The sequence below is a fragment of the Clarias gariepinus genome, chromosome 17 (assembly GCF_024256425.1).
Source record: "Clarias gariepinus isolate MV-2021 ecotype Netherlands chromosome 17, CGAR_prim_01v2, whole genome shotgun sequence".
NCBI lineage: Eukaryota > Metazoa > Chordata > Actinopteri > Siluriformes > Clariidae > Clarias > Clarias gariepinus.
Window position 1 is genome coordinate 1,867,168 of NC_071116.1, and position 20,835 is coordinate 1,888,002.

At 36.4% G+C, this 20,835-nt stretch overlaps 1 protein-coding gene and 2 pseudogenes across 18 annotated transcripts in view; all 3 read right to left on the minus strand.

Annotated features, from left to right (window-relative positions):
• The window catches only part of LOC128545731 (protocadherin gamma-C5-like), a 241,929-nt gene that overhangs the window by 151,276 nt on the left and 69,818 nt on the right, over positions 1 to 20,835 (minus strand). The window lies entirely within an intron of this gene.
• Positions 1,848 to 12,168, minus strand: LOC128505535 (protocadherin Fat 4-like; annotated as a pseudogene).
• LOC128505536 (protocadherin gamma-A11-like) lies at positions 14,698 to 18,750 on the minus strand (annotated as a pseudogene).

Below are 20,835 nucleotides of genomic sequence, written 5' to 3' on the forward strand. Positions count from 1 at the left end.
TGTGTGTTACATAGATTTCACTGATTTTCTTTCAAAAATGTTAATATGAGAAAATCGTGATTTAATATTGACTATTATTACTGTAAATAACTCTGTAATGTGAGGTAATTAATGAGATTAACATTCTGAGGTGATTTAATTTCGTATTTCTTGATATTAGTTATGCTTATTATAATTTGGATCATGCTTTGCACTCTTTAAGTTATTTAACCTATAGAGACTTTATTTTGAAAATGCGACCGGGAGGAAATGCACGGAGATCTTACATATCGGGAGAGAGCGCACGCGCACGGAGGGAGAGACCGCACGCGGACAGAGAAGGATTACGGACAATATACATTAATTAACGATAAAGACATTTAAGTTCATTTATACATGCAGTCGCACTTTGTTGTTTTATTTACAGTATTTATTTATTTTTGACTTTGTTGACCTGCACCGTTAAAAGGGAGAACAAGGTATTTAAGAACATTTTTGCTCACATATAGCATATCTGTAACTTATACTCTCTATGACTGGTTTATGTGTTTGTTCTATTATGAGTAATTTATGTCTGTGATAAATGTTAGCCTAATTTAGTGTTTTGTTGCTGTAAGGTCGTTTTTTTTTTCATTTATATGGATGTGGATTTCATGCAGATTCCGATTTGTTATTTTTATCTGTTGTTCTAGCTCTTACGTTGTTGTACATTCAATACGGACAATACACCCCAGACAAAGACAGTACAACATCAGTGCAAGAGTTCAATCCTTAATTTTTCATCAACCGGGCTGTAAAAATTACAGAGTGCTCAATATTCACACTGCAAAACTTCCCTTCCCTTTAACCACACACATTAGGAAGTTTTCAAATTTATGAAAATTTTTTTTTTAACTCTGACAGAAGCACACAATGGCATAAAAAAGTCTGTGGTTAGACAAACTAAAGCTTGCTAAAACGCAAACAGGGGTGAACTGACAACAAAAAGCAGCTCACAATTGTGCTGTCAAGCATCCTTAATTTGATAGTTTTAAATACTGCATAACAGTCAGCAGTGTTTAAACAATAAAGTAAATAATCACACTCTATCCACAGGAGCACAATATATTCACACTACAGAACCTCCTACTTTCTGCCTCTGCAACTGATTTTTGCAGAAGTTCAATAATTATTTGTATTCAAGTTCTTATCACATAAGAGCACAAACCATATATACATTGCAATTATTTTTAAATCTCCTGTTTATTTTCTCATTCACACATGTGCACATACACACACCAGCGTACAAACAAAGACACAGACGTGTCCACACAGGTAAATTCTTTATTAAAACTTTCCTTATCTCCTAGATTGTATTAATATTTAACTTTCTTTAAGAGCTAAAAAAGTTGTTAAGATTAAATAACAAGTATTTAACAAACCATTTAATTGCTAGTTGGCTATCAATTATTATTTTGTCATCTAGGTCACAAGGCAAAAAAGTAATAAATAGTTTTTCTAGAAGAAAATTCCAAAATGAATATGTTTCTTTCACCCATTAACAATACATTTCAGTATTACCAAGGTGTATATAAGGAATTGCAGGTGAGTGTACTTTTTAAGGCCAGCCGAGATGTGACTGGAGGCAGGATGTAACTGTAGGTCATCCTTATTGAAATTTATATTAATATGATATATGAAAATAAAAGTTTAAAAAATATCTGGATCTATGAGGTTGCTCTTAGCACTTAGTTGTTAGCATTATCACTACCATCAAACCAAGACAACAAACAGTAGAGACATTCCACTCATATCTTCAGATACATGCAGAAGATATTCAGCACCTGACAAAGAACATGTTTTGACTTTGTACTCATACAGTGACAATACTAACTGAAAACCAGGAACACCTGACACAAGAAGCACAAGCAACACAATACAAGAAGGAAACAGGAAACAGACAAACATGGCAACAGAATTTGAAATGAGAGTTCCAACCCCTGACATTTTACAGAGAAGATGGTACCATACTGCATTTCAACAGGTGATTGAGGAGCACCACCATATTGGATAATATTAATTTCATGGCAAGAGCTGACTTGGCTAATGCACCAGTATGAAAATGGAAAGGGCTGTAGTGTTAGGATAATAACTGCTGGCATTCCTCAAAATGCAGTGAATGTCACAAGTGTAAAAACATTTAGTACATTTTGGACGTTTTAACATGGTACTACCATCTGTTAGTTGTTTGTACAACCATTTTAGTCTATATAATATACCACTTCTGTATGGTCCAAAAAAAAAAAAATGTATGCAAAATATTCAGAAGTGAATAGCACCACGCGATACCTGTGATAAGCTGCATTGGTAAGCACTAGTCACAAAAGAATAAATCTGTCTGTCGACACATGACCACATTACAAACAACAGTTAACTGAAGCACTAATTTCTATTTTATTTTAAAATGTCTGATTTGTATTCTGGACAGCACTGCCAGAAAAATCCAAGCACACAATATTCCTCTGGGTTTTCTTTTAAATATAATCAGAGGTTTAACAAAGCAAATAAAAATTAACATGATACTATTAGCAACATTTTACATAAAAATTTTGGAGATTATTGCATAAATTCTGATTTTGTGCAGGCTTTGAGAGCATTACCGAAATGGGAATACGTGTGTAAACTACAAAAATTACATAAACTCTATGAATAAACGTCTGCAGCAACAACATACCAAAATCAAGCCAGAAAACAGCCAGAAAAGACATCCAGCATGCAGTATATTGGTGAAAAAAAATCAAGAAGAAGGTGCCATAACTTTGCATGACTAAACAGTACACTACTTAAATGATCATGAGCTTAAACCCTAGCACCACCAAGCTGCCACTATTGGGCTTTTAAACAATATCATAATCATTAAACTGCTCAGATACAAGAATTAGATAAATGTAAGTAGTTCTGCTTCAATCAGTCTGTAAGGTGCCATACAAGTAAACACAAAATGAAAACTGCTCTAATTCTGTTAAAATGAGAAGGAACGGCAATAAAATGTGTTTGAAATTTACAACTGGAAATGTAATTAAATATGCATAGTAGTGTCAGATAGGGACAGAGCTCAGTTTTCTTACCTCATCACCATCAGTTGTATTGTTAAGTGTAATCAAGCTTTCTGCGAAAGTGTCATTTTGGCCCTTTTTAAAAGTTCCACCAGCAGTAAGAGTGCTGTCATTGTAAGATGTGATGAACTTAAAGTCACTCGTGCGAGATCCTGTTGTTAGATATGTGTCATAGTTGTAAGAACTGCGGAGAGTTCCAGCTCCCTCCACCTCTGCATAGTTGGGAGGGAGATATGCACTGGGAATGGCTACTGCTCCATCAAACAACAGTCTGGGCTTTCTCCTGTGGCAAAACCTCACAGCCAGGATCAGAATAATGAAAGTCAGAAAAAAAGTGGACACAGAAACTAGTGCGATGATCAAATAAAAAGTCAGTTTGGAATTGCTCTCTTCATAAGTCATGTCTTTCAGTTCTGGAACTTCAGCAAGATTATCAGTAATAAGCAAATACACAGAACAAGTAGCAGAAAGAGGGGGCTGTCCGTTATCTTTCACTGAGATAACAAGGGTCTGTTTCATGCTGTCAGATTCAGTAACGTCCCTCTGAGCCCTGATCTCTCCACTATGGAGACCAATAGTGAAAAGTCCTGGATCAGTAGATTTGACAATCTGATATGAGAGCCATGCGTTCTGTCCAGAGTCAGCATCCACAGCAATGACTTTGGAGACAAGAGAGCCAGAGAGAGCAGCTTTAGGAACCATCTCAGTCATTAAAGACTTTCCCTCTGGAGCAGGGTATAATATCTGTGGAGAGTTATCATTCTCATCTGATATGAACACACTCACAGTCACGCTGCTGCTGAGTGGAGGAGAACCATTGTCTCTGGCTACAACCTGGACTGTAAAGTTTCTGAACTTTTCATAGTCAAATGACCTCACAGCATGGATCACTCCTGTGTCTGAGTTAATGGATAAAAATGAGGTGACTGAAACAGCGTTCATCTCACTGGGAACCAGAGAATACAGTACTGTACCGTTCTGCCTCCAGTCTGGGTCTCTTGCAGTAACAGAACTAATAGAGGTTCCTGGTTTGTTATTTTCCATCACATATGCAGTGTAGGATTGCTGTTCAAATACAGGAGGATTGTCATTGATGTCTGATACAGATAGATGAATTGTCATGGATGAAGATAAAGGTGGAGAGCCTCCATCAGTAGCAGTAATAGTTATATTGTAATCTGCTTCTGTCTCTCGATCCAGAAGATTCGTGTTAATTAGAGAAAAATAGTTTTTAATAGACGGGATTAATTTAAAAGGAACATTTCCCTGAATTGAACAGTGAATCTGTCTGTTATCACCCGAGTCTTTATCCTGAACATTAATAATGGCCACTTCAGTGCCTACAACAGTGTTCTCCAGTATCGGGTTGTTTATAGATGTCAGAATAATTTTAGGTGCATTGTCATTGACATCAGTAATATCTATAATAACACTTGCAGTTGATGCTAAACCAGATCCATCTTTAGCCTGGACTTCAAACTCATAATACTTTTCTTCCTCATAGTCGATTTCTCCATTTACCTTAATTTGTCCAGTGAGCTTATCAATAATAAATATTTGTTCTGCATTATGAGCTATATGTCTAAACTCATAAGTGACTGCACCGTTTGCTCCTTCATCTGCATCTTCTGCGCTCACAGTGACGACTTCTGTTCCTATTGGTGCGTTTTCAGCTAAAGCCACTTTATATACAGACTGACTGAACACCGGAACATTATCATTAGCATCTAGCACAGTGATGTGTATAACAGCAGTCCCTGATCTCTGAGGAATCCCGCCATCCACTGCGGTAAGAATCAAGTCAATATCCTTCTGTTGTTCGCGATCCAGCTCTTTCTCCAACACGAGCTCTGCGTATTTCCGTCCGTTTTTATTTTCTTGAACAGACAAAACAAAATGATCGTTCTTCTCCAGAGCATAGCCATTCACTCCGTTTTGTCCGATATCATAATCATGAGCTTCATCCAAACGGAAGCGCTGCCCTTTATCAGCGGACTCTCCGATTTCAAACGAAATCCGTTCATTACCGAATTTTGGCGCGTTGTCGTTAATATCCTGAACATTCAGAGAAATGCGATGCACCTCGAGCGGATTGGCTAAAACGAGCTCATAATTTAAGATGCAGTTGATCCTTGAGCCACAAAGCGTCTCTCTGTCGATTCTCTCCACTACGATCAAATCTCCAGAATTCAGATTAATGTCAATGTACCGTTTGCTGCTGTCTTCGGTGTTGATTCGCGCTTTACGAGCTGATAAACTTTGAGCTCCGACTCCGACGTCTTTTGCGATATTTCCAATCACATACTGACTCCTGGTTTCCTCAGGAACAGAATAGCTCAGATCTCCTCGGGCGGCGGGGAGAAGAAAGAAAAGGAGCGCTGCGAGGAGAGGAGTCAGAAGAACTGAAAGCTTCTTACGTCCCATATTTTCAGAATTCCAATCCTCACTCCGAATAACTCAGTCTAACGTGGTGTAGTCTGTAAAAACAGATGAAAAATGTCTACCGGAAGAGAACCATTAGATTAATCCATGTCGCGTGCAGCTCGCGCTTGGTATCACTGATGTCTGCATGGGAGTATTTAAGAGAGGGGAGGAAATGCTCCGAAGTACAAGGATGTGATGGTGAACAGCGACGCTCTGAGTATATTCTGTTTACTACAAGTAGATTTTACATATAAGTGAATATTTATGGAATGTAAACATATAGTTCACGTTTTATACACATTTCAGGTGTTTTTTTTTTTATTATTATTATTTTAACTTTGGATTATATGTACCGACTTCAGCAGCATAAAATGCATTATTTATTAGTTTTTGGGCCTTTATAAGAGAAAATAAACATAAAAAAACACATACTTAACCAATTATGATAATATAATTTATTATCTTATTTCTCTAGTGCATTAAGGTATTATCTCAAAAAACACTAAACATATTTCATACAGAATAGTTTTTTTTTAATCCACATTACATTTATTCTGAAAATGTGCTTTAATAAATACTATTGTTTTAGGATTTATCAGTGCAGTCATTATCTTTGCTTTGTGCATGTCTTTGCTTTTCTTTCCCAAAATATAATTCATGCTGTTTTCTCCTATTAATCGCTGGACGCATATTTTAGCGACAGAAGTAGTTAAAATTTTTAAGAGCTTCAAAATAAGAGAAACAATAAAAACTGTAGAAAATTGTGCTTACATTGTTTCTTTTTTTTCTCCTTTTGCTATGGATTATTATTATTATTATTATTATTATCGTCGTCAACTAATTAATGGTAATTTTATTCATATTTGACACTATCCAACAAACATGTCTATTTGACGTGTCCTAAATGAGTAGGCAGAGTAGAGGGAACAAAACCATGTTTCAGGACCACGGACAGCTCTGTCAGTTGCCGAGGTTAGTTTAATCTCCTATATGAAAAATAACTCACATTAAAAATAATAATAATAAATAAACTTGTGTGATACATAGATTTTATTGATTTATTTTCAAAATTGTAAATATAAGAAAATCGTGATTTAATATTGACTATTATTACTGTAAATAACTCTGTCATGTGAGGTAATTAATGAGATTAACATTCTGAGGTGATTTAATTTCGTTTTTCTTGATATTAGTTATGCTTATTATAATTTGGATCATGCTTTGCACTCTTTAAGTTATTTAACCTATAGAGACTTTATTTTGAAAATGCGACCGGGAGGAAATGCACGGAGATCTTACATATCGGGAGAGAGCGCACGCGCACGGAGGGAGAGACCGCACGCGGACAGAGAAGGATTACGGACAATATACATTAATTAACGATAAAGACATTTAAGTTCATTTATACATGCAGTCGAACTTTGTTGTTTTATTTACAGTATTTATTTATTTTTGACTTTGTTGACCTGCACCGTTAAAAGGGAGAACAAGGTATTTAAGAACATTGTTGCTCACATATAGCATATCTGTAACTTATACTCTCTATGACTGGTTTATGTGTTTGTTCTATTATGAGTAATTTATGTCTGTGATAAATGTTAGCCTAATTTAGTGTTTTGTTGCTGTAAGGTCGTTTTTTTTTTCATTTATATGGATGTGGATTTCATGCAGATTCCGATTTGTTATTTTTATCTGTTGTTCCAGCTCTTACGTTGTTGTACATTCAATACGGACAATACACCCCAGACAAAGACAGTACAACATCAGTGCAAGAGTTCAATCCTTAATTTTTCATCAACCGGGCTGTAAAAATTACAGAGTGCTCAATATTCACACTGCAAAACTTCCCTTCCCTTTAACCACACACATTAGGAAGTTTTCAAATTTATGAAAATTTTTTTTTTAACTCTGACAGAAGCACACAATGGCATAAAAAAGTCTGTGGTTAGACAAACTAAAGCTTGCTAAAACGCAAACAGGGGTGAACTGACAACAAAAAGCAGCTCACAATTGTGCTGTCAAGCATCCTTAATTTGATAGTTTTAAATACTGCATAACAGTCAGCAGTGTTTAAACAATAAAGTAAATAATCACACTCTATTCACAGGAGCACAATATATTCACACTACAGAACCTCCTACTTTCTGCCTCTGGAACTGATTTTTGCAGAAGTTCAATAATTATTTGTATTCAAGTTCTTATCACATAAGAGCACAAACCATATATACATTGCAATTATTTTTAAATCTCCTGTTTATTTTCTCATTCACACATGTGCACATACACACACCAGCGTACAAACAAAGACACAGACGTGTCCACACAGGTAAATTCTTTATTAAAACTTTCCTTATCTCCTAGATTGTATTAATATTTAACTTTCTTTAAGAGCTAAAAAAGTTGTTAAGATTAAATAACAAGTATTTAACAAACCATTTAATTGCTAGTTGGCTATCAAATATTATTTTGTCATCTAGGTCACAAGGCAAAAAAGTAATAAATAGTTTTTCTAGAAGAAAATTCCAAAATTAATAGGTTTCTTTCACCCACTAAAAATACATTTCAATAATTAACTTTTTAAATTATTATTAAAAAGTAATGTTGCCAGGACTTTTTTTTAAATACTTGCCACACATAATTCCACTGGTTTAAAAGGGGTTCAACCCAGTATTACCAAGGTGTATATAAGGAATTGCAGGTGAGTGTACTTTTTAAGGCCAGCCGAGATGTGATTGGAGGCAGGATGTAACTGTAGGTCATCCTTATTGAAATTTATATTAATATGATATATGAAAATAAAAGTTTAAAAAATATCTGGATCTATGAGGTTGCTCTTAGCACTTAGTTGTTAGCATTATCACTACCATCAAACCAAGACAACAAACAGTAGAGACATTCCACTCATATCTTCAGATACATGCAGAAGATATTCAGCACCTGACAAAGAACATGTTTTGACTTTGTACTCATACAGTGACAATACTAACTGAAAACCAGGAACACCTGACACAAGAAGCACAAGGAACACAATACAAGAAGGAAACAGGAAACAGACAAACATGGCAACAGAATTTGAAATGAGAGTTCCAACCCCTGACATTTTACAGAGAAGATGGTACCATACTGCATTTCAACAGGTGATTGAGGAGCACCACCATATTGGATAATATTAATTTCATGGCAAGAGCTGACTTGGCTAATGCACCAGTATGAAAATGGAAAGGGCTGTAGTGTTAGGATAATAACTGCTGGCATTCCTCAAAAGGCAGTGAATGTCACAAGTGTAAAAACATTTAGTACATTTTGGACGTTTTAACATGGTACTACCATCTGTTAGTTGTTTGTACAACCATTTTAGTCTATATAATATACCACTTCTGTATGGTCCAAAAAAAAAAAAGTATGCAAAACATTCAGAAGTGAATAGCACCACGCGATACCTGTGATAAGCTGCATTGGTAAGCACTAGTCACAAAAGAATAAATCTGTCTGTCGACACATGACCACATTACAAACAACAGTTAACTGAAGCACTAATTTCTATTTTATTTAAAAATGTCTAATTTGTATTCTGGACAGCACTGCCAGGAAAATCCAAGCACACAATATTCCTCTGGGTTTTCTTTTAAATATAATCAAAGGTTTAACAAAGCAAATAAAAATTAACATGATACTATTAGCAACATTTTACATAAAAATTTTGGAGATTACTGCATAAATTCTGATTTTGTTCAGGCTTTGACAGCATTACCAAAATGGGAATACGTGTGTAAACTACAAAAATAGTTACATAAACTCTATGAATAAACGTCTGCAGCAACAACATACCAAAATCAAGCCAGAAAACAGCCAGAAAATACTTTCAGCATGCAGTATATTGGTGAAAAAAAAAACAAGAAGAAGGTGCCATAACTTTGCATGACTAAACAGTACACTACTTAAATGATCATGAGCTTAAACCCTAGCACCACCAAGCTGCCACTATTGGGCTTTTAAACAATATCATAAACATTAAACTGCTCAGATACATGAATTAGATAAATGTAAGTAGTTCTGCTTCAATCAGTCTGTAAGATGCCATACAAGTAAACATAAAATAAAAACTGCTCTAATTCTGTGAGAAGGAACGGCAATAAAATGTGTTTGAAATTTACAACTGCAAATGTAATTAAATATGCATAGTAGTGTGAAATAGGGACAGAGCTCAGTTTTCTTACCTCATCACCATCAGTTGTATTGGTAAGTGTAATCAAGCTTTCTGCGAAAGTGTCATTTTGGCGCTTTTTAAAAGTTCCATCAGCAGTAAGAGTGCTGTCATTGTAAGATGTGATGAACTTGAAGTCACTGGTGCGAGATCCTGTTGTTAGATATGTGTCATAGTTGTAAGAACTGCGGAGAGTTCCAGCTCCCTCCACCTCTGCATAGTTGGGAGGTAGATATGCACTAGGAATGGCCACTGCTCCATCAAACAAGAGTCTGGGTTTTCTCCTGTGGCAAAACCTCACAGCCAGGATCAGAATAATGAAAGTCAGAAAAAAGGTGGACACAGAAACTAGTGCGATGATTAAATAAAAAGTCAGTTTGGAATTGCTCTCCTCATAAGTCATGTCTTTCAGTTCTGGAACTTCAGCAAGATTATCAGAAATTAGTAAATACACAGAACAAGTAGCAGAGAGAGGAGGCTGTCCGTTATCTTTCACTGAGATAACAAGGGTCTGTTTCATGCTGTCAGATTCAGTAACGTCCCTCTGAGCCCTGATCTCTCCACTATGGAGACCAATAGTGAAAAGTCCAGGATCAGTAGATTTGACAATCTGATACGAGAGCCATGCATTCTGTCCAGAGTCAGCATCCACAGCAATGACTTTGGAGACAAGAGAGCCAGAGAGAGCAGCTTTAGGAACCATCTCAGTCATTAAAGACTTTCCATCTGGAGCAGGGTATAATATCTGTGGAGAGTTATCATTCTCATCTGATATGAACACACTCACAGTCACGCTGCTGCTGAGTGGAGGAGAACCATTGTCTCTGGCTACAACCTGGACTGTAAAGTTTCTGAACTTTTCATAGTCAAATGACCTCACAGCATGGATCACTCCTGTGTCTGAGTTAATGGATACAAATGAGGTGACTGGAACAGCATTTATCTCACTGGGCACCAGAGAATACAGTACTGTACCGTTCTGCCTCCAGTCTGGGTCTCTTGCAGTAACAGAACTAATAGAGGTTCCTGGTTTGTTATTTTCCATCACATATGCAGTGTAGGATTGCTGTTCAAACACAGGAGGATTGTCATTGATGTCTGATACAGATAGATGAATTGTCATGGATGAAGATAAAGGTGGAGAGCCTCCATCAGTAGCAGTAATAGTTATATTGTAATCTGCTTCTGTCTCTCGATCCAGAAGATTCGTGTTAATTAGAGAAAAATAGTTTTTAATAGACGGGATTAATTTAAAAGGAACATTTCCCTGAATTGAACAGTGAATCTGTCTGTTATCACCCGAGTCTTTATCCTGAACATTAATAATGGCCACCTCAGTGCCTACAACAGTGTTCTCCAGTATCGGGTTGTTTATAGATGTCAGAATAATTTTAGGTGCATTGTCATTGACATCAGTAATATCTATAATAACACTTGAAGTCGATGCTAAACCAGATCCATCTTTAGCCTGGACTCTAATTTCATAATACTTTTCCTCTTCATAATCAATTTCTCCATTTACCTTAATTTGTCCAGTGAGCTTATCAATAATAAATATTTGTTCTGCATTATGAGCTATGTGACCAAACTCATAAGTGACTGCACCGTTTGCTCCTTCATCTGCATCTTCTGCGCTCACAGTGACGACTTCTGTTCCTATTGGTGCGTTTTCAGCTAAAGCCACTTTATATACAGACTGACTGAACACCGGAACATTATCATTAGCATCTAGCACAGTGATGTGTATAACAGCAGTCCCTGATCTCTGAGGAATCCCGCCATCCACTGCGGTAAGAATCAAGTCAATATCCTTCTGTTGTTCGCGATCCAGCTCTTTCTCCAACACGAGCTCTGCGTATTTACCCTTCTCGGTGTTTCCTTCCACAGACAAAACAAAATGGTCGTTCTTCTCCAGAGCATAGCCATTCACTCCGTTTTGTCCGATATCATAATCACGAGCTTCATCCAAACGGAAGCGCTGCCCTTTATCAGCGGACTCGTGGATTTCAAACGAAATCCGTTCATTACCGAATTTTGGCGCGTTGTCGTTAATATCCTGAACATTCAGAGAAATGCGATGCACCTCGAGCGGATTGGCTAAAACGAGCTCATAATTTAAGATGCAGTTGATCCTTGAGCCACAAAGCGTCTCTCTGTCGATTCTCTCCACTACGATCAAATCTCCAGAATTCAGATTAATGTCAATGTACCGTTTGCTGCTGTCTTCGGTGTTGATTCGCGCTTTACGAGCTGATAAACTTTGAGCTCCGACTCCGACGTCTTTTGCGATATTTCCAATCACATACTGACTCCTGGTTTCCTCAGGAACAGAATAGCTCAGATCTCCTCGTGCGGCGGGGAGAAGAAAGAAAAGGAGCGCTGCGAGGAGAGGAGTCAGAAGAACTGAAAGCTTCTTACGTCCCATATTTTCAGAATTCCAATCCTCACTCCGAATAACTCAGTCTAACGTGGTGTAGTCTGTAAAAACAGATGAAAAATGTCTACCGGAAGAGAACCATTAGATTAATCCATGTCGCGTGCAGCTCGCTCTTGGTATCACTGATGTCTGCATGGGAGTATTTAAGAGAGGGGAGGAAATGCTCCGAAGTACAAGGATGTGAAGGTGAACAGCGACGCTCTGAGTATATTCTGTTTACTACAAGTAGATTTTACATATAAGTGAATATTTATGGAATGTAAACATATAGTTCACGTTTTATACACATTTCAGGTGTTTTTTTTATTATTTTAACTTTGGATTATATGTACCGCCTTCAATAATATGAAATAATATACTATTTATTAGTTTTTTAGGCTTTTGTAAGAGAACGTAAACATTAAAAAACACATACTTAACCAATTATGATAACATTTGGAGTTCTTTTTGGTCTAGTGCTTCGTGAATAATCCCTGAGCTCAAAAAACAGTCTCTCTAAACATATTTCATACAAAATAATTACTTATTTTTATTTATTTTTTTTATCCACATTACATTTTGAGCTGAAAGTGTGGTTCAATAAACACAATTGTTTTAGGATTAATTAATGCAGTCATTATCTTTGCTTTGTGCATGTCTTTGCTTTTTAGGTCTAACATATAATTTATTTTGTTTTTCTCCTAATTATTGCTGGACACCTACAGTATATATCCTAGCCACAAAAGTAGTTGCAAATTTGTAGACCTTCAAAGTATGAGAAAAGTTAAAGACTATATGAAATTGTGGACATTTCTTTTTTTTCACCTTCTTCGTCTTGTACTACTATAATTAAGTTAATAATATTGTTAATATTTTATTATTATTAGTAGTAGTATTAATTCCATTATTATTTTCGTCAACTAATTAATTCTTGTTCTTTTTATCTATATATGACACTATCCAACTAACATGCACATTTGACATCTCCTAACCTAAGTGAGTAGGCAGAGTAAAGAAAGGAGAAATATTTTCAGGACCATGGACAGCTTTGTCAGTCACTGAGGTTTGTTTAATCTCCTAATCTATTAAGAAAAATGAAAACTCATGTTTAAGAAAATTAAACAAAGTAAAGCTTTGTGATGAGTTGATTTCGCTGATGATCTTTTTTAAATCAATGTGCATGAAAGAGAATTGTGATTTTATTTTAACTTCATTATAGAGTGCTCGATATTCACATTTACCTTCCCCTTAACCACAAACACTTTAGGAAGTTTACATGTTTATTTGGGAGTAGTACAAAGTAAAGATAAATTGTAAGGCAACTAAAAGTAACATGATGAAATTATTTTACCTACTCTGACAGAGGCAAGAAACCGCATGGAAAAAGTGTGTGGTTAGACAAATTAAAGCTTGCTACAAAGAAAGCAGGGGTGAACTGGCAACAAAAAGCAGCCCCACAATGTGCTGTCAAGCATTCTCAGTTTGATATTTTTAAATAATGCATAACAGTCAACAGTGTTTAAACAATGAAGTAAATAATCACACTCTACCCACAGGACCACAATATTTTCACACAACAGAACCCCCTACTTTCTGTCTCTGAATTTGACTTCTCCAGAAATCCAATAATTGTTTGTATTGATGGTGTTATCACATCAGAGCACAAACCATATTTACATTTCAATTATTTTTAAATCTACTGTTTAGTTTTTTTTTTCTCTCTCACACACACATACACACACAGACACCAGCATACACACAAACACACAGACGTATCCACAGAGGTAAATTCTTTCACAAAATTTTCCCTGTGTCTAGTTGTATTAATCTCTCCTGTTCTTTAAAAAACAAAAAAGTTAAAAATCCATGTGGTTGTTTAGATTATATAACAAGTATTTAACAAACTATTTAATTGCTATCAAATATTATTTTGTGCTCTAGGTCATAATGCAAAAAAGTAATAACTAGTTTGTCTAGTAGAAAATTACTGAATTAATATGTTTCTTTTACCCATTTACAATACATTACAAATGTGATCTTTTCAAATTAATTTGCACCATATCTGACTAGTTCAGCCTTAAAAATGATCAAACCTACAGAGAGATTCTTGTATTGAAACCCTGCCACTGCACCACTGACTGCATCATCACCTGTGCATTTTCATTGTAACTGCTACCTGCTATGATTAACTGCAGCAGCCTTGTCATTGCACATAAGATGACCTGTTTATTTTAAGTCTTTATGATGTTGTGGTTGGCTAACATACTGTATAATCCTCCAATCACATAGCAGTGCCTCCATACATTTAGACATGTAGACATCTGCTGGTGAAGACAATCTGTAAGGATTTGAATTTCAAAATAAGCATCAGAATGTAGATGTCAGGTGATTTAGGTGACTCTGATCATGGCACGGCTGTTGATCCCAGATTGTCTGGTGTGAGTATTTCCAAAACTGCTGATCTACTGGGATTTTCATACACAACCATCTCCAGGGTTTACAGAGAATTGTGTGGAAAAAAGAAAGTATACAGTGAACGATAGTTCTCTGGCTAAAATTCCTTTTTTTGATGCCAGAGTTCAGAGGTGAACAGCCAGACTGGCCTGAGCTGATAGAAAGACAACAGTAACTCACATCACATATAGTTACAACTAAGGCATGATGAAAAGTACCTATGAATGCACAAATTGTTGAACCTTGAATAAGATATGCTACATCAGAAAAAGACCCCACTGGGTGCCACTTTTGCCATCTAAGAACAGGAAATTGAGGCTACAATTTGCATGGGCTCACCAAAATCGGACTAGAAATTATGTTTCCCGGTCTGATCAGTCTTGATATCTGCTGTGACATTCAGATGTTCAGAATTTGATGTAAACCACATGAAAGTATGGATCATTCCTGATCAGTATCAGTGGTTCAGGCTGGTGTAAGCGATGTAATGGTGTGGGGCAGATATTATTGGCACACTTTGGGCCCATTTTAACTAATTGAGTATGGTTTAAATGCTACAGCCTACCTGAGTATTGTTCCTGACCATGTCCATACCTTTATGACCACAGAGTAATGTGTCGTGACACAAAGCTAAAATAAACTCAAACTGGTTTCTTGAGCCTCCAAAGACAGCAGATCACATTGAATAGAACACATTTTAGATGTGGTTGAACTGGAGATTTGTATCATTAATGTGTGTGGCTGACAAATCTGCAGCAACTGCATGATCCTATCATGTTAACATTAAACAAAACCTCAAAGGAATGTTTTTTAGCACCTTGTTCAAAATATGCCACACATATGACCTATAAAATGACCTTAAACAGCCCTAAGGAAAAGAATAAGGAGCAAATTAACATCTGAAATTACTAAATCAAGCAAACATTGAAGTAAAATGGCACATCACAGACAACAATACAATAAATTATATTTTACTTAAAACAGTCTGTTTTGTGTTTTGGACAGCACTGCCAGGGAAATTCGAGCAAACAATATTTCGCTGGGGTTTTTTTTTTTCAAAGATAATCAGAGGTTTAACAAAGCAAATAAAAATTAACATGATACTATGAGCCACATTTGACATGAAATGTTTGGAGATTATTGTAAAAGTTCTGATTTTGTGCAGCTATTTGCTCTGACAGCATTACCAAAATGGGAATAGGTGTGTAACCTACCAAAAACTTTACATAAACTCTATGAATAAATGTCTGCAGCAACAACATACCAAAATCAAGCCAGAAAACTGCCAGAAAAGACATCCAGCATGCAGTATATTGGTAGAAAATAACAAGAAGAAGATGCCATAACTTTGCATGACTAAAACAGTACACTATTTAGTAAAGGGTCATGTGCTTAAACCCTAGCACCGCCAAGCTGCCACTATTGGGCTTTTAAACAATATCATAAACATTTAACTGTTCAGATGTATAAATTAGATGAATGTAAGTAGTTCTGCTTTAATCACTCTGTCAGATGCCATACAAGTAAATATAAAATAAAAACTGCTCTAATTCTGTTGAAATGAGAAGGAACGGCAATAAAATTTGTGAAATTTACGACTGCAAATGTAATTAAATATGCATAGGAGTGTGAAATAGGGACAGAGCTCAGTTTTCTTACCTCATCACCATCAGTTGTATTGTTAAGTGTAATCAAGCTTTCTGCGAAAGTGTCATTTTGGCCCTTTTTAAAAGTTCCATCAGCAGTAAGAGTGCTGTCATTGTAAGATGTGATGAACTTGAAGTCACTGGTGCGAGATCCTGTTGTTAGATACGTGTCATAGTTGTAAGAACTGCGGAGAGTTCCAGCTCCCTCCACCTCTGCATAGTTGGGAGGGAGATATGCACTGGGAATGGCCACTGCTCCATCAAACAACAGTCTGGGCTTTCTCCTGTGGCAAAACCTCACAGCCAGGATCAGAATAATGAAAGTCAGAAAGAAGGTGGACACAGAAACTAGTGCAATGATCAAATAAAAAGTCAGTTTGGAATTGCTCTCCTCATAAGTTATGTCTTTCAGGTCTGGAACTTCAGCAAGATTATCAGAAATAAGCAAATACACAGAACAGGTAGCAGAGAGAGGGGGCTGTCCGTTATCTTTCACTGAGATAACAAGGGTCTGTTTCATGCTGTCAGATTCAGTAATGTCCCTCTGAGCCCTGATCTCTCCACTATGGAGACCAATAGTGAAAAGTCCTGGATCAGTAGATTTGACAATCTGATATGAGAGCCAAGCATTCTGTCCAGAGTCAGCATCCACAGCAATGACTTTGGAGACAAGAGAGCCAGAGAGAGCAGCTTTAGGAACCATCTCAGTCATTAAAGACTTTCCCTCTGGAGCAGGGTATAATATCTGTGGAGAGTTATCATTCTCATCTGATATGAACACACTCACAGTCACGCTGCTGCTGAGTGGAGGAGAACCATTGTCTCTGGCTACAACCTGGACTGTAAAGTTTCTGAACTTTTCATAATCAAATGACCTTACAGCATGGATCACTCCTGTGTCTGAGTTAATGGATACAAATGAGGTGACTGGAACAGCGTTTATCTCACTGGGCACCAGAGAATACAGTACTGTACCGTTCTGCCTCCAGTCTGGATCTCTTGCAGTAACAGAACTAATAGAGGTTCCTGGTTTGTTATTTTCCATCACATATGCAGTGTAGGATTGCTGTTCAAACACAGGAGGATTGTCATTAATGTCTGATACAGATAGATGAATTGTCATGGATGAAGATAAAGGTGGAGAGCCTCCATCAGTAGCGGTAATAGTTATATTGTAATCTGCTTCTTTCTCTCGATCCAGAAGATTCGTGTTAATTAGAGAAAAATAGTTTTTAATAGACGGGTTTAATTTAAAAGGAACATTTCCCTGAATTGAACAGTGAATCTGTCTGTTATCACCCGAGTCTTTATCCTGAACATTAATAATGGCCACCTCAGTGCCTACAACAGTGTTCTCCAGTATCGGGTTGTTTATAGATGTCAGAATAATTTTAGGTGCATTGTCATTGACATCAGTAATATCTATAATAACACTTGCAGTCGATGTTAAACCAGATCCATCTTGAGCCTGGACTCTAATTTCATAATACTTTTCCTCTTCATAGTCAATTTCTCCATTTACCTTAATTTGTCCAGTGAGCTTATCAATAATAAATATTTGTTCTGCATTATGAGCTATGTGACCAAACTCATAAGTGACTGCACCGTTTGCTCCTTCATCTGCATCTTCTGCGCTCACAGTGACGACTTCTGTTCCTATTGGTGCGTTTTCAGCTAAAGCCACTTTATATACAGACTGACTGAACACCGGAACATTATCATTAGCATCTAGCACAGTGATGTGTATAACAGCAGTCCCTGATCTCTGAGGAATCCCGCCATCCACTGCGGTAAGAATCAAGTCAATATCCTTCTGTTGTTCGCGATCCAGCTCTTTCTCCAACACGAGCTCTGCGTATTTACCCTTCTCGGTGTTTCCTTCCACAGACAAAACAAAATGGTCGTTCTTCTCCAGAGCATAGCCATTCACTCCGTTTTGTCCGATATCATAATCACGAGCTTCATGCAAACGGAAGCGCTGCCCTTTAACAGCGGACTCGCGGATTTCAAACGAAATCCGTTCATTACCGAATTTTGGCGCGTTGTCGTTAATATCCTGAACATTCAGAGAAATGCGATGCACCTCGAGCGGATTGGCTAAAACGAGCTCATAATTTAAGATGCAGTTGATCCTTGAGCCACAAAGCGTCTCTCTGTCGATTCTCTCCACTACGATCAACTCTCCAGAATTCAGATTAATGTCAATGTACCGTTTGCTGCTGTCTTCGGTGTTGATTCGCGCTTTACGAGCTGATAAACTTTGAGCTCCGACTTCGACGTCTTTTGCGATATTTCCAATCACATACTGACTCCTGGTTTCCTCAGGAACAGAATAGCTCAGATCTCCTCGGGCGGCGGGGAGAAGAAAGAAAAGGAGCGCTGCGAGGAGAGGAGTCAGAAGAACTGAAAGCTTCTTACGTCCCATATTTTCAGAATTCCAATCCTCACTCCGAATAACTCAGTCTAACGTGGTGTAGTCTGTAAAAACAGATGAAAAATGTCTACCGGAAGAGAACCATTAGATTAATCCATGTCGCGTGCAGCTCGCGCTTGGTATCACTGATGTCTGCATGGGAATATTTAAGAGAGGGGAGGAAATGCTCCGAAGTACAAGGATGTGATGGTGAACAGCGACGCTCTGAGTATATTCTGTTTACTACAAGTAGATTTTACATATAAGTGAATATTTATGGAATGTAAACATATAGTTCACGTTTTATACACATTTCAGGTGTTTTTTTTTTAAATTATTTTAACTTTGGATATATGTACCGACTTCAACAACATAAAATGTATTCTTTATTTATTTTTTAGGCCTTTGTAAGAGAACGTAAACATTAAAAACACATACTTAACCAATTATGATAATATAATTTATTATCTTATTGCTCTAGTGCTTCTGCAAAAAGGTATAATCTCAAAAAACTCTCTAAACATATTTCATACAGAATAGTTTTTTTTATCCACATTAATTTTTGCGGCTGAAAATGTGCTTCAATAAATACAATTGTTTTAGGATTTATCAGTGCAGTCATTATCTTTGCTTTGTGCATGTCTTTGCTTTTCTTGCCTAAAATATAATTCATGCTGTTTTCTCCTAATTATTGCTAAACATCTATTTTTCTACCCACAAAAGTAGTTAAAAAATTTTAGAGCTTCAAAATAAGAGAAAAATTAAAAACTGTAAAAAATTGTGCAAACATTGTTTCTTTTTACTCTCCTTATTTTTCTTCTTGTACTAAGGACTATTCTTTATTATTATTATTATTATTATCGTCGTCAACTAATTAATGTTAATTTAATTCATAATTGACACTATCCAACTAACATGTCTATTTGACGTGTCCTAACCTAAATGAGTAGGCAGAGTAGAGAGAACAAAACCATGTTTCAGGACCACGGACAGCTCTGTCAGTTGTCGAGGTTCGTTTAATCTCCTAGACCTGTAAGAAACACAACTCACATTTAACAAAACAAACTAAATAAACCTGTGTGTTACATAGATTTCACTGATTTTCTTTCAAAAATGTTAATATGAGAAAATCGTGATTTAATATTGACTATTATTACTGTAAATAACTCTGTTATGTGAGGTAATTAATGAGATTAACATTCTGAGGTGATTTAATTTCGTATTTCTTGATATTAGTTATGCTTATTATAATTTGGATCATGCTTTGCACTCTTTAAGTTATTTAACCTATAGAGACTTTATTTTAAAAATGCGACCGGGAGGAAATGCACGGAGATCTTACATATCGGGAGAGAGCGCACGCGCACGAAGGGAGAGACCGCACGCGGACAGAGAAGGATTACGGACAATATACATTAATTAACGATAAAGACATTTAAGTTCATTTATACATGCAGTCGAACTTTGTTGTTTTATTTACAGTATTTATTTATTTTTGACTTTGTTGACCTGCACCGTTAAAAGGGAGAACAAGGTATTTAAGAACATTGTTGCTCACATATAGCATATCTGTAACTTATACTCTCTATGACTGGTTTATGTGTTTGTTCTATTATGAGTAATTTATGTCTGTGATAAATGTTAGCCTAATTTAGTGTTTTGTTGCTGTAAGGTCGTTTTTTTGTTTCATTTATATGGATGTGGATTTCATGCAGATTCCGATTTGTTATTTTTATCTGTTGTTCTAGCTCTTACGTTGTTGTACATTCAATACGGACAATAAACCCCAGACAAAGACAGTACAACATCAGTGCAAGAGTTCAATCCTTAATTTTTCATCAACCGGGCTGTAACAATTACAAAGTGCTCAATATTCACACTGCAAAACTTCCCTTCCCTTTAACCACACACATAAGGAAGTTTTCTTGTTCATTTGGGAGTAGTGCAAAATAGCTCGAAAATGTGACACAACTAAAAGTAACATGACAAATTTATTTTAACTCTGACAGAAGCACACAATGGCATAAAAAAGTCTGTGGTTAGACAAACTAAAGCTTGCTAAAACGCAGGCAGGGGTAAACTGACAACAAAAAGCAGCTCACAATTGTGCTGTCAAGCATCCTTAATTTGATAGTTTTAAATACTGCATAACAGTCAGCAGTGTTTAAACAATAAAGTAAATAATCGCACTCTATCCACAGGAG